Here is a 12034-nt window from a genome sequence, read left to right on the forward strand (position 1 = left end):
AGGACCAGTGGCCCAAAGAATATCTGGGAGAAGTGACAATTCTGCTGGAAGTGCATCTCTCGACAAATACATGGGAGAAACCACTTTCTTACCTAAAGTGAGTTGTACTCCTGAAGGAGAACAATACAAAGTCGCATACAATCTTTTTAGCCAATCTAATCCTAGCAAATTTTCACCACTACCTGTTGTCAGAATAAGGGGTTCTTCGAATTCACAAGGACCAACAGAAAGAGATAAAGGGTCAGAAATCGGATTTCTAACCGGGGCGCCAGAAAAACCTACAGAAACGTTCATTTCGCCAGACAAAGGTGCGCCAGGGAGTTTGGAGTGCATAATAGAACTCTTTGTAGCACCAGTATCCAACAGAAAAGGTTCTGACACACCTGATGTAATCACCTCAACGTAAGGTCCACTCTGATCTACTGGAACTGAAACAACTCCCTCTCTTTGTCTATGACTGTCCTAGCAGTCATCATTCTCCCACTGCTCATTTTCTGTGTAATAATCTTCGACATAGTATTGAGCGGTCCTGTCAGATACGTTATTTTGCTGATCAAACCTGTTCATAGAGTTTTGGGGTGGAAGGGGACGTGTGTCCTAAGTGGCGTTTCCACGCCCTCTACCTCTAGGCGCTTGCTGACTGCCACGACCTCTAACACCAGAAACTCCATTTGCACGTTGTGACAGGGCAGGACAATTATACTTGTAATGACCCTCTTGTTTGCAATATAAACACTGGTTGAGTGTAATCAAATCTTTGCGAGTTTCTCTGATACTGTTGAGGCTGCTGAAAAGTATTTTGGTAGTGATTCTGACCATTATTATTGTGATTACCGCCACCACGTGGCGGATAGGCTTGCTGTAGCAAAACCTTCGTTTTTAGTTCTCTAGTTTTCTTTTCTACTTTATCTTTCTCATCTTTGTCTCTATTTTCGTAATATTGTGCGGTAGCCAATATCTGCGCTGAAGATGAGACTGCCCAATAACTTTCTGAATCTTTTAACTTTTTACACAATTCTGGAAGCAGATTGTGCACTAATTTATCGACAAACAATCTCTGACCACCTTCTGTGGTCATATCTTGACCGCTGTGGTCAATGAATGTTTCTTCAAATCTGGTGAAGAAATCTGAAACAGTTTCTTCTTTCTTTTGCTTGCATGCAGACAACTTATCCCAATTTACGCGTATTGCAGGCATTATTGTTTTCATGTAATCTACTATTTTACCAGGGAGTTCTGCTATCAAAGGCTCAGGCTTGGCGCCACCAACTTGTCGGGCATCTGCAGCAGTAATATTAGCCCATGTGTCACCTAATTCCTGGTCATGATCTACATGACGAATTTTACCCCATAAAGGCTGTGGAACGACATTTCCAAATAACATATCGATATCGGCTAGATTCATTATACATGACCCAGCAGTTTGTGACAATTCTTTATAGTACCCTGCAGGATTTTTACGCGGATCTGGTAATGTTTGTTTGAGTGCTAAAACTTCAGCTCGCTTCCATGGGACATGTACCCATACACGCTGGAAGTGTGGCAGAATAGGTGGGACAGCAGTTGTGTCACCCTCTCTCCATTGTGGCGGAACTTCTCTCATAGGGTATTGTCGCGCCTTTTTCCTACTGGATGTATTAGATTCAGATGGTGACCCTGAACTGCCTCACTTACTCCGATATGATAACAACATTTCAACTGCTTTTTCCACATCTGGACCTACAATCATACCCTCTCCGAACCTAAATCGTACACGACACATTTCTTGTGGGGTGCAGTCTTGATCATTGTCTTCTAAATCCTCGCCAAGAAAAACACACATCTGTTCGAAAACATATCTCTGTGTCGCTGCTTCCCACTGATGGAAGACTTCCATGACTGACTGTACATCATATTTTGCAGTGTCCATGACCCATTTCCGAGCTAAACTATTCAGTGAATCTCTCTCTTGATAATCAGGCAGTTGACTTCGCAACTGTCTTCTTCCTATGTTAGGGGTCGTAGCAGGCGACCCGAAAAGAGGTAAAAGAAGATTAGTAACAGTGCTGGCCATTTTCTGCCGAATGGAAGGTGAAACTGAAGGACAAACAGATGGCAAAACAGGGTGTGATAAGGCGGGGGTAGAGGTAGCAGAAGAGGTATCAAGGGAAATAGAGGGGACACTAGGCAAAATCGTAGAGGGAGCATTAGGAGACGTAAAAAGTACAGTAGGCAAAATTGTAGAAAACACAGGTGAAACAGAAGTGGTCGGTGGGCCTGGAGGAGGCTGCACCGAAGAAGTAGGAGCCAGCTGAAGAACAGCTGGTGAGTGCTGTGGAGGAGCAGGAGGCGTAGTTTGCGCAACTAAAGGTTGCGGGGGTGCTGTGGCATTCTGCACATAGGGGGGTGGTGAATTTAGCAAATGTGACATTAATGGGTCTTTTTCACGCTCTTTTAATGCCTCTTGCTGAAGAGACGGCAAAACTGGATAACATTTATCTATTGCCATTTTACGTTGCCTGTGCAACTGCTCATTCATCTGCTCTTCCTCATTATCTTTAAACTGCACAGCAGCTTGCATTACTGACAGTCCCTCTTCTCTCTTATTTTTCTTAGCTAATTTAATTTCTTTTTGTTTGGCTTCTTTGCGCCATAAGCGGAAGGAGTCAAACATTGCCGGCCGGGCTTTCTTTTTAAAGAGTTTAACTTCAAGGTTGTCTAAGATTTCAGAATCAAAACTACCATATTGGGGCCATTTTAAAACACCATCTTTCCTGGTGTATTTAATCCATACTTCGTTGTAGGTGATGGGGCCTACCCCATGTTTTACATACAGTTCGTAAGTCGGAGTTCCAACTGGAGGAACCGGACATGAGTCCTCCAGTCGGGAGTCCCTATTATTACCACCAATACAAAACAAATTCCCAAGTCTAAGACTAGGCATCTTCGCTCTCTAGTCTAGTTCCAAACTTCAAATGATTATCGATTACGATATTTCTCGTGAATACACGAGTCCTTCGGTTATGGTGCTTGCAAGTACCAATACAAAACCTTGTATCCCAAAGATACCACAAAGTAAGTCCAACTAAGGACTGGGAGACGCTCCACTTATACTTAACTGAAATTATCTCGATGACGTCACCAGAAGACTCGTCTCAGTGTTTGCTCTACCAAAAACTCCAAGGGTCCAAATCAGGGCGATAGCCAGGGCAGCAGTCCTTGTAGCCGTCGGGAAGCGGGGAACCTCGCAGCAAAGACCTTCGGACCAAGTCGACATGCAGGGGTCGATGAGGTGGTTGGCCGTCCTCCGGAATTTCCACACGAAGCTCCTCACGATCTTCTGGCTGACTGGTACCACTAGAATCGCCCCAAACGTTGGGCGCCAACTGAGGTACTTGGTTTTTAAGAACCGGCACAGAACCGGTAACCCAGCAGTGCCAGGGAATCAACACCCAGAGACCTCGGGTTCTTCCTGATCCAGACCTACAGAAACTTCAGAGTCTTCTAGGTGAAGTCAAAGATTAGTTTATTGGCTGCAACCAAGGTAACAGGTGTCCTAGAAGTACAATACGGGTATGTTCTCAGGAGACTGCACACTTTTACAAAGTCAGGCTTCTCTTCTTATACACAATTTTGGGCCTCGGGCAAAACATTCTTGGTTGTAAAGTAAATAGTTAACATATTCTGGTTCAAAGAAAAAGCAGAGTCATGATGACATGTCCATATTTCACTTCGTGCTGCCTACAACAAATCATTTGGCAAGGCCCAACATTTCATCAGATATCACTGGACCCCTAATAAAAACGGGCACCTCCCCACCATAAAGTAAGTGAAGCAAAGGAGCGGAGATAGATGTGAGCTAGATATGGCAGGTGTGCGCGCTGAAATGGTTTTATGGTTTGTTGAGCCTAGATGCTATCTTGCTCGGCCACTGGGAGGGAACTGACCTAACGAGTTCGGCCTGGGGCAATGGTTCTAACTTGTACTGAGGTCAGGAAAAAGTCGATTAAGGAGTACGTGTCCTTGTGAAATCAAATTCAACTGGATTAAGGCCTATGTAAAGGGCAACATATAAATGGGAGCCAAGGGTTCAGAATGTAAATGACGATTTCGAGGTGAAATCGTCACTCGAATATGCTGAAAATACATGTACATGATGTACTCGTCATTCTCGGTCTTTTGATACCAAATTCGTCATGTTTCGACGAAGTTTTATTTCTCGAGTCCAGTATAATTATACGAATCCAGATTTTCAGAACCTCAGGCGATTGGTTGAGCTAAAGACAGGGAAAGCCAGCATTATGTTTTAGGAATTTAAGATTCACACCTCAATAAAGCACCATCTTCTGTTTTTATTGGTGGTGCTGTTCGAAAAAAAAGTCTTTACAAAAAGGTGTGTACATCACTACCCCAAATTATATGGAACAAGATGTACTAAGCATTTTGGAGGTCGCAAAGCCTGAGAATCGCAAAAAAGCAGGTCTCAATGTACAAAAGGCATATTCTAAAGTCACATCAATCTTCCCGACTCGCAAAGTGCACTGTGCAACTGATAATGAATCGCAAAGGAAAGCAGCTGTGTAAAGGGTGTTTTCTTCTTTCTGATTCACAATGCAATGTACAAATGCTTTGTGATTGCATTTGTGGTTCCATCCGATTGAACCGTTAGCAGCTCTCAAAGGGGCATATGTATGAAAATCCCCGTTTGCGATTCTCAAATAGCAATTTTTTAAGAATCACTGTTTGAGAATTGCAAAAAGGGATGTATGTAAAAAATCGCAATTTTTTAGCAATTTCATAATTTTCCTTAATTGCGATTAGCAAATTGCGAAATCGCAATTAAGGAATACTTTCCCATTTATTTCTATGGGCCAGGAGGCCCATAGGAATGAATGTGAAGTCATTCTCAATTTGCGATTCGCAATTTGAGAGTCGCAAATTGAGAATAATTTCAAGGGTGCAAGGGTTTCATAAGGACACCCTGATGCACCCCTGAAATGAACATGTGTGCGCATATGGCACAAATACATGCCCTAAGGGCATGTATGTGCGCCATATGGCACCTTCACAAATGCCAAAAAGTGCATTTGTGACAGAAATCGCAAATTACCACCAACTTGAAGTTGGTGGTAATTTGTGATTTCTTAAGGAGGAATCGCAAAAATTGAATGCTTGTTGCATAGCATTTAAGGAATCGCATTTTGCGATTCCTTACATGCTTACGCAAAATTAAGGAATCGCAACTTTTGCGATTCCTTAATTTTGCGATGTGATTTCCCTACTACATACCGTTTTGTGAATATTTAGTCGCAAACACTGCTTTTTTGTGAATTGCAGTGTTTGCAACTAAAAATTCGGTTGATACATCTGCCCCAAAGAGTGGCAATGCATTTGTAAAGTGAAGGGATGCTTGCTTTGGGAGGTGGAGATCAATAAGTTCCATCATTTATTTTTAGGTCTCGCATAGGGAGTGCTTGCGCTGTCTCTTAGAGACATGCTATATTCAGGATATGGGCATGAAGCTCTGCCCACTATTCGTCCAATATTTTTAATTGGCTCCTGTAACTGTCCTTTGTAAATGGTGGCTTTCATTGGTCAATAGGCTTTGTAGTCTCTCCTTAGTACCAGCTTTTCTCTTCTTGTAACCTCCCATGAGGACACCCCCTGTTACGTGTTGTTACTTTGCACGTTTTAATTACAACGTCTGAGCACTATTTTCTTAAATGACTTTCTAAGACAGGACATGCTCTCCTGCAACCTCATTTTTCTTTTCAAGCTGCGCGGCCTGCCTTGCAGCCGCATACCTTTCTTAATGCCAGCTCGCCGTATTTACTGTAACAAAGTCTTTATGTTTTTTTAAAGCACACCAGCTCGCCTGATTCACTTTGGGAAACAGACAACTCTGTAAGTTTGTCAGTTGTTTTGGGCTGTGGCAGCTTGATCAATCAATCATAGCATTTGTAAAGTGCACTACATACCCGTGAGGGTCTCAAAGCGCTGGGGGGTGGGGGATGCTGCTACTGCTACTGCTCGAAGAGCCAGGTCTTGAGGAGTCTTCTGAAGGTCAGCAGGTCTTGGGTCTGCCGTAGGTGGATGGGGAGGGTGTTCCAGGTCTTGGCGGCGAGGTGGGAGAATAATCTGCCCCCAGAGGTTGTTCTTTGGATGCGGGGGACTGTGGCCAGGGTGAGGTCGGCAGAGCAAAGCTGGCGGGTGGGGGTGTAGAAGCTGAGTCTGCTGTTGAGGTACGCTGGTCCGGTGTTGTGGAGTGCCTTGTGTGCGTGGGTGAGCAGCTTGAAGGCTATCCTCTTGTTGACAGTGAGCCAGTTCAGGTCTCCCAGGTGTAGTGTGATGTGGCTGTGGCGGGGTTCGTGGAGGACCAGGCGTACAGAGGTGTTCTGGATGCGTTGAAGTTGTTTCAGGAGTTTGGCCGAGGCTCCTGCGTAAAGGGAGTTTCTGTAGTCCAACCTGCTGCTGACGAGGGCCTGAGTGACCATTTTTCTCGTTTCGGTGGGGATCCACTTGTAGATCTTGCGGAGCATGTGGAGGGTGTTGAAGCAGGAGGAAGAGACGGCGTTGACCTGCTTAGTCATGGAGAGGGTGGAGGCGAAGATGAACCCTAGGTTGCATGCATGGTCGGTGGGTGTTGGAGCTCTTCCCAGTGGGGTCGGCCACCAGAAGTTGTTTCAGGCCGAGGGGGTGGATCCGAGGATGAGGACCTCCGTCTTGTCCGAGTTCAGCTTCAGTCGGGTGTTCTTCATCCATTTGGCGATGGCCTTCATTCCTTCGTGAAGGTTGGTTTTGCCGGTGTGGGGATCCTTGGTGAGGGAGAGGATCAGCTGGGTGTTATCGACGTAGGAGATGATGTTAAGGTTGTGCAGTCGGACGACGTGGGCGAGCATTGCCATGTAGATGTTGAACAGCGTTGGGCTGAGGGATGAGCCCTGGGGTACGCCGCAGATGATCTCAGTGGCTTCGGAGCAGAAAGGGGGAGGCGGACGCTCTGTGTTCTGTAGGAGAGGAAGGAGGTGGTCTAGCCCAGGGCCTTTTCTTGTATCCCGGCATTCGCAGTGATTGGTGTCATTTCTGTGGGCAAGGCTCGAAGGTGCAGGCACATCCCATTGTTTTCATATGCTGCTTGCGGCACCCGTTTGCGAGTAGTGCATTAAATAACTGCCGGCTTGTGAGATGCACTGAACTATGGCCCTTTAATAGGCATAACAAGCATTTGCAATGCAATAGGTCTAGCATTACTGAATGCTTGAGCTATTGGCGTTGCATTATTATTAGCAACGCCAATAGCTCAAACTTTCAGTAATGTGAGACCTATTGCATTGCAAATGCTTGTTTAACAGGGAGACTGGTGTTTACAAACTCCTCACCCTTTTCAGTCAGCAAAAGAAAAAAAATAAAGTGAATAATGTCACAATCCTGCTGGGGCACAAGTAAAAGGAAAGCTGTAGGATTACATTTTTTCCTATCACTCAATGAAATGAAAATGCTTGTAAATTGTGAGAAGTTGGCCTGGTGTATGATGTTCACTGTTCTAGTTAGCACCTTGTACCAGTCCAAACAACCCTTATGGTGAGTGGTTGTAAGTCAACCTTATAGACAAGCTATCATAGGGGTAGCATGGACCTAAGCAGTCTTAGGCTTAACTCAAGAGGGCATGTGAAGCCAGCTGTTTTACCATATGCAATCCTTTTAATACCAAATGAAAGGACAGCACACAAGTTATATATTATAAAATATATGTATTTTTTACTAGAATAATCCCCTGTACTCTTTATGAGCACAGAAGCACAAGTGTTAAACAAAGAATTTCATATAACATACAAAAGTTGCACAAATATGGATAGGCCCTGGTGGCCACTAAAACCATATACAAAATAGTGGTATTAGAACCACGTCACGAACAATGGTAAGGCCTAGGGCCTTGAGAATCGCTGGGGCTACACTGGACTAACAGAAGTTAGGACGGGAGCGTCCCACAGGATGTGGGTGCAGTATCTAAATGCACACGCGTGCACCAATGCAAGTCAGTGGTGCGTAAAAGTTACAAAGTTGCAGATTTGGAAGTCTTCCGACTGGATTAGAACTTAGCCACTTAAAACTAGGACACTAGAGGTGTAAACCACTACAGGAGCACCGGAGTACTCGTGTTACCTCACCCACAGGAAGCGGGTACATAGGTGTCAAAGTGCGTCGGGTTTCTTCGTGGAGTTCTATGGAGCCTGGAGGTAAAGATGCTGCAGGCGGCCAGGAGGGAAGAGTCCGGTTGGATCCAAGGGTGGATCGAAGATGTAGAGTACCTGAAAGCAGAGAGGACAGAGTCTGGATCACTAGCCAGTGACCAGGATGGAACCAGGAAGGAACCAGGCGATGCCGGGCACAATCAGGTGGTTGTCACGAAGCTTGTCTCCACTGCCACATGGACCCAGGGGCATCGAAGATGACCAGGAGTTGGATACGAGCTGTCCAACAAAGGTTCTCGCTATCGGCGGTGTCTGCTTCTGGATTGGAGTCAACAGGCCTTGGCAAATGCAACCCACACAGGAATCGAAGATGTCTTCTGGATCAAATCGATAAGCTCTGATGGGCTTCTCCTTTTTACGGGAGCAAGAGCCAGTCTGGAGCAACCAGACCAGCAATGTAAATTTGAAGGTTCCTCGTCACAGAGGCCACTAGCCAACGGGCAAGTGACCGGACAGACGCATCAAACAGGAAAATGCAAAAAGGCCCCACGCAGCACTCGGTGAGTATGGAGAGGTGATCTTCAGTGCAAAAGCTGCTCGGGGCTGGGGCTTCTCAGTCCCCAATGCACAGCTTCGAGGGTGCCTCAGGAGCTGCATGGGAAGCACTTCATAGGCTTTCCAAGATGGACGGTCCCACGTCGCCTCCACGGGTCTCAGCTTTGCTGTGGCTGTGGATCGGGCTGTTGGATGTCTGGGAATCCAGTTCTTGTCGATCTCTGTCGCTTGAGCTCCGGCAGGAGCTGCAACAAACCGTAGAGCGCTTGATGGTGCCTGCTTGCACAGGGTGGTCACTCCTTGACCACAAGGGAGATTCTTCATTTTTCTACGTCGAGTAGGATGTCGAAGAGTCCAGAGTTATGTATCAAAGTTTCAGTCAGGATTATCTAAAGTCTATGGACACTCCTACCTTTATTCCAAATCAAGGGGCTGGATTACCCGCTAGGTCCCTCGTATGGGTGGGACCCAGGAAGGGGGTGGTTACACCCCTTTCCCTTTGTCCAGTTTAGCACCAGAGCTGGGGCTGGAGTGCCCCAGGACCGGTTTGAACTGGGCTATGCATGGGACACCTTGTGTGCCCCAGGCAGTGTCTAGTTTCACTCAGCCTTCCCTGCCTCAATACACTAACTCCTGTTTGGGGTGGTGTTAGCACCTCCCTGTGACAGGAAACCTTTTGTCCAGGCCTTCCCTGCCGGAGTATCGGTCAGCAGCAGGAGGCCAGACTTGTGTCATTGGCAGCAGCATCCATTTTGTGATGCTGAGACTCTGGTTAGTTTTAACTGCGTTTAAGTACAGTAACATGTCTTCTCCCTCTAGAAGGATGGAATGCTACCCCCGTCGCCAGAACTGGCAAGGGGGTAGTATTCCAAAGTGTATGACACCTTACACGACATGTTTTGATAAAGCCAAACCAAAGTTAGCAATAACCGCGAGGATTATAATGCACTTAAGAGTATATGGTATGGCAATATCATAGAACAGCTATAAGGACATGGTTCCGAAAGCTGCAGACAGGCTCAGCTCATGCTAGAGCACCATCTCACATAAAACTAAGCACTCTGCCTCCAGGATTGTTAAGGCCTGCCATAGGAGTGACTTATAGGTGCATATGTGTCTATATGTAAAGGCAGATATAGGAACACTATACCTAAGCAAGGGGTAATTACACAACCTTGCCCCAGCTGAGTGATCAGACAGTTGTGTCAGTTTGGATGGCCAGCCAGGGGTGGCAAAAGATATGCTTCAGCCCCTGGTAGGCCTTGGATGCACCTATGCCCTGGGTGCCTATGGCACACTATACAGGGACTGATAAGGTAACCCAAATCCAATTAGTTATGTACCTAAGGTACATGGAGTCCATTTTACAGAGAGAGCAGATAGCCTGGGGCCCTGATTAGCAGGGTCCCAGGCCAACTAAGTTGAAAACCAGCTAAACACAAGGCAACAAATCTGGGGTAACCATAGTCAGATATCCATCCTCCTACATAACCCCCCCCAAACGAAAGGAGATAAGGCTATCCTTGACCAGGTAAGCCTATATTGCCTGAGTGGCCATATAAGGAGGATCCTGCGCTGGCATGGTTACCCCCTATCTCATGGTCCACTAAGCAATCCCTCACCCTAAGGGTATCAGAGGGTCTCCACCATAGGGAATTACCACCTGTAGTGTGTTTTGGCAAAGTAAAAGGCTGGTGTTGAGAGGGAGTACTGAAGTGAGGCTTCAGTATCTGAATTTACCCCCTACCTCTTTTAATAATCCCTTACCGCACTATAATCCCCCCCGACACCCCCCTCCAGGCTTTCCCCCCTTCCGCCCCATGCTATCCCGCACCTTGATATCCCGCACTCTACCAATCTCCTTAATTTAACTGATGCACTCTACGCATCAATTCCCTCCCAATCATTCCATAAAGTCGAACTTCTACTCTCATCCCTTGTATTAGAAATCTCTTCTCTCAGAAATGATATCTCTATCCTCCTCAAAGTCCATCCGTCCAACCCAGACCACACTTCTACGTTATCGGAATGCGCCGCACTGTCACAAGACGTTGCTCAGCACAAGACAACCACCAACGGACCTCCTACTGTATCGACCTCCACCTGCACCCCTCTCCTCTCCGGTAAATTCACGGCCCGAGCTAAGCATAATGACTACTCTATTAGCACCACAACTAACACCCTTAACACATCCTCTCCATCACACCGTGGCAATAGCATCCTACCCTCAGGAATCAACTCTTCCAATAACTCCCCTGACCCCATCTCCATCCTCGCTCACCATTCCCTCTCCTTCTACAACACCTGTTTGCTTAAATACGAACAGACTCCCCCTGCACCCAACATCTCCTAGGCTTCCTCAAATACTTAGACCTATCCCCCCCTGTCCCGTTACCCCTCCTCCTGCCTCTACTCCCCTCCGATGAATGTTGATTAACTGTAGATCTGCCTCCTGCCACGCTACGGAGATTGCTGAAACCATCCTCAGTGAAAATATTGACATCGCATTCCTTACAGAAACCTGGCTCACCGCCCACTCCACCCCTATCCTCGACCTGCTTGGCCATCCAGGCTTCTCTATCATCAGAAAAGATAGAAACGAACAATTAGGTGGAGGACTTGCCTTGATCTTTAAAGACAAATTTGACATATCGCCTGTCCTGCTCCAAGACCCTTCATCCTTTGAATACCTTTGCGCTGACCTCTCCTTTCCGGGCTTGACCTCCACTCGGCTACATACCATCTATCACCCACCGGGAAACTGCCTACCCTTATCCGAAGAGATGACTGAGCTTATTATTCAAGCATCGATCTCCCACTCCAAGAATCTCTTCCTGGGTGACTACAACATCCATTGGAACAAGAATGATGATCCTGCGGTCACCCTTTTCAACGATACCCTTGACATCACGGACCTGACCCAACTCTGCCTTGCCCCCACTCATAGCAAAGGCGCCACCCTAGATGCTATCCTTAACAACAAAGATTTGGCCACTCTCTCTAATATACTTCCGGTTGATTGGTTTGATCACCACCTCATCCTCTTCTCCTTGAACTGCCCCTCTACTCCCCCCGCACCTATCAACACTCTTCCCATTAAACCCACTCGTAGCCTTCACCTCATCCCACCTGGTGAACTCGAATCCACAATTAATGCTCGCTTACTCCTCCCCCCTCTCGTAACACCAATGATCTCACTGATCATTACAACTCCTCCATTCTCGACGCCCTCGACCTTATTGCCCCTATTAAACTCAAAAAACTAAAAAACATCCCTTCCAAGTCCTGGTTCAACGCCGACCTCAATA

Source organism: Lissotriton helveticus, chromosome 8 (genome assembly GCF_964261635.1).
Source record: "Lissotriton helveticus chromosome 8, aLisHel1.1, whole genome shotgun sequence".
In the NCBI taxonomy this organism is placed as follows: Eukaryota; Metazoa; Chordata; class Amphibia; order Caudata; family Salamandridae; genus Lissotriton; species Lissotriton helveticus.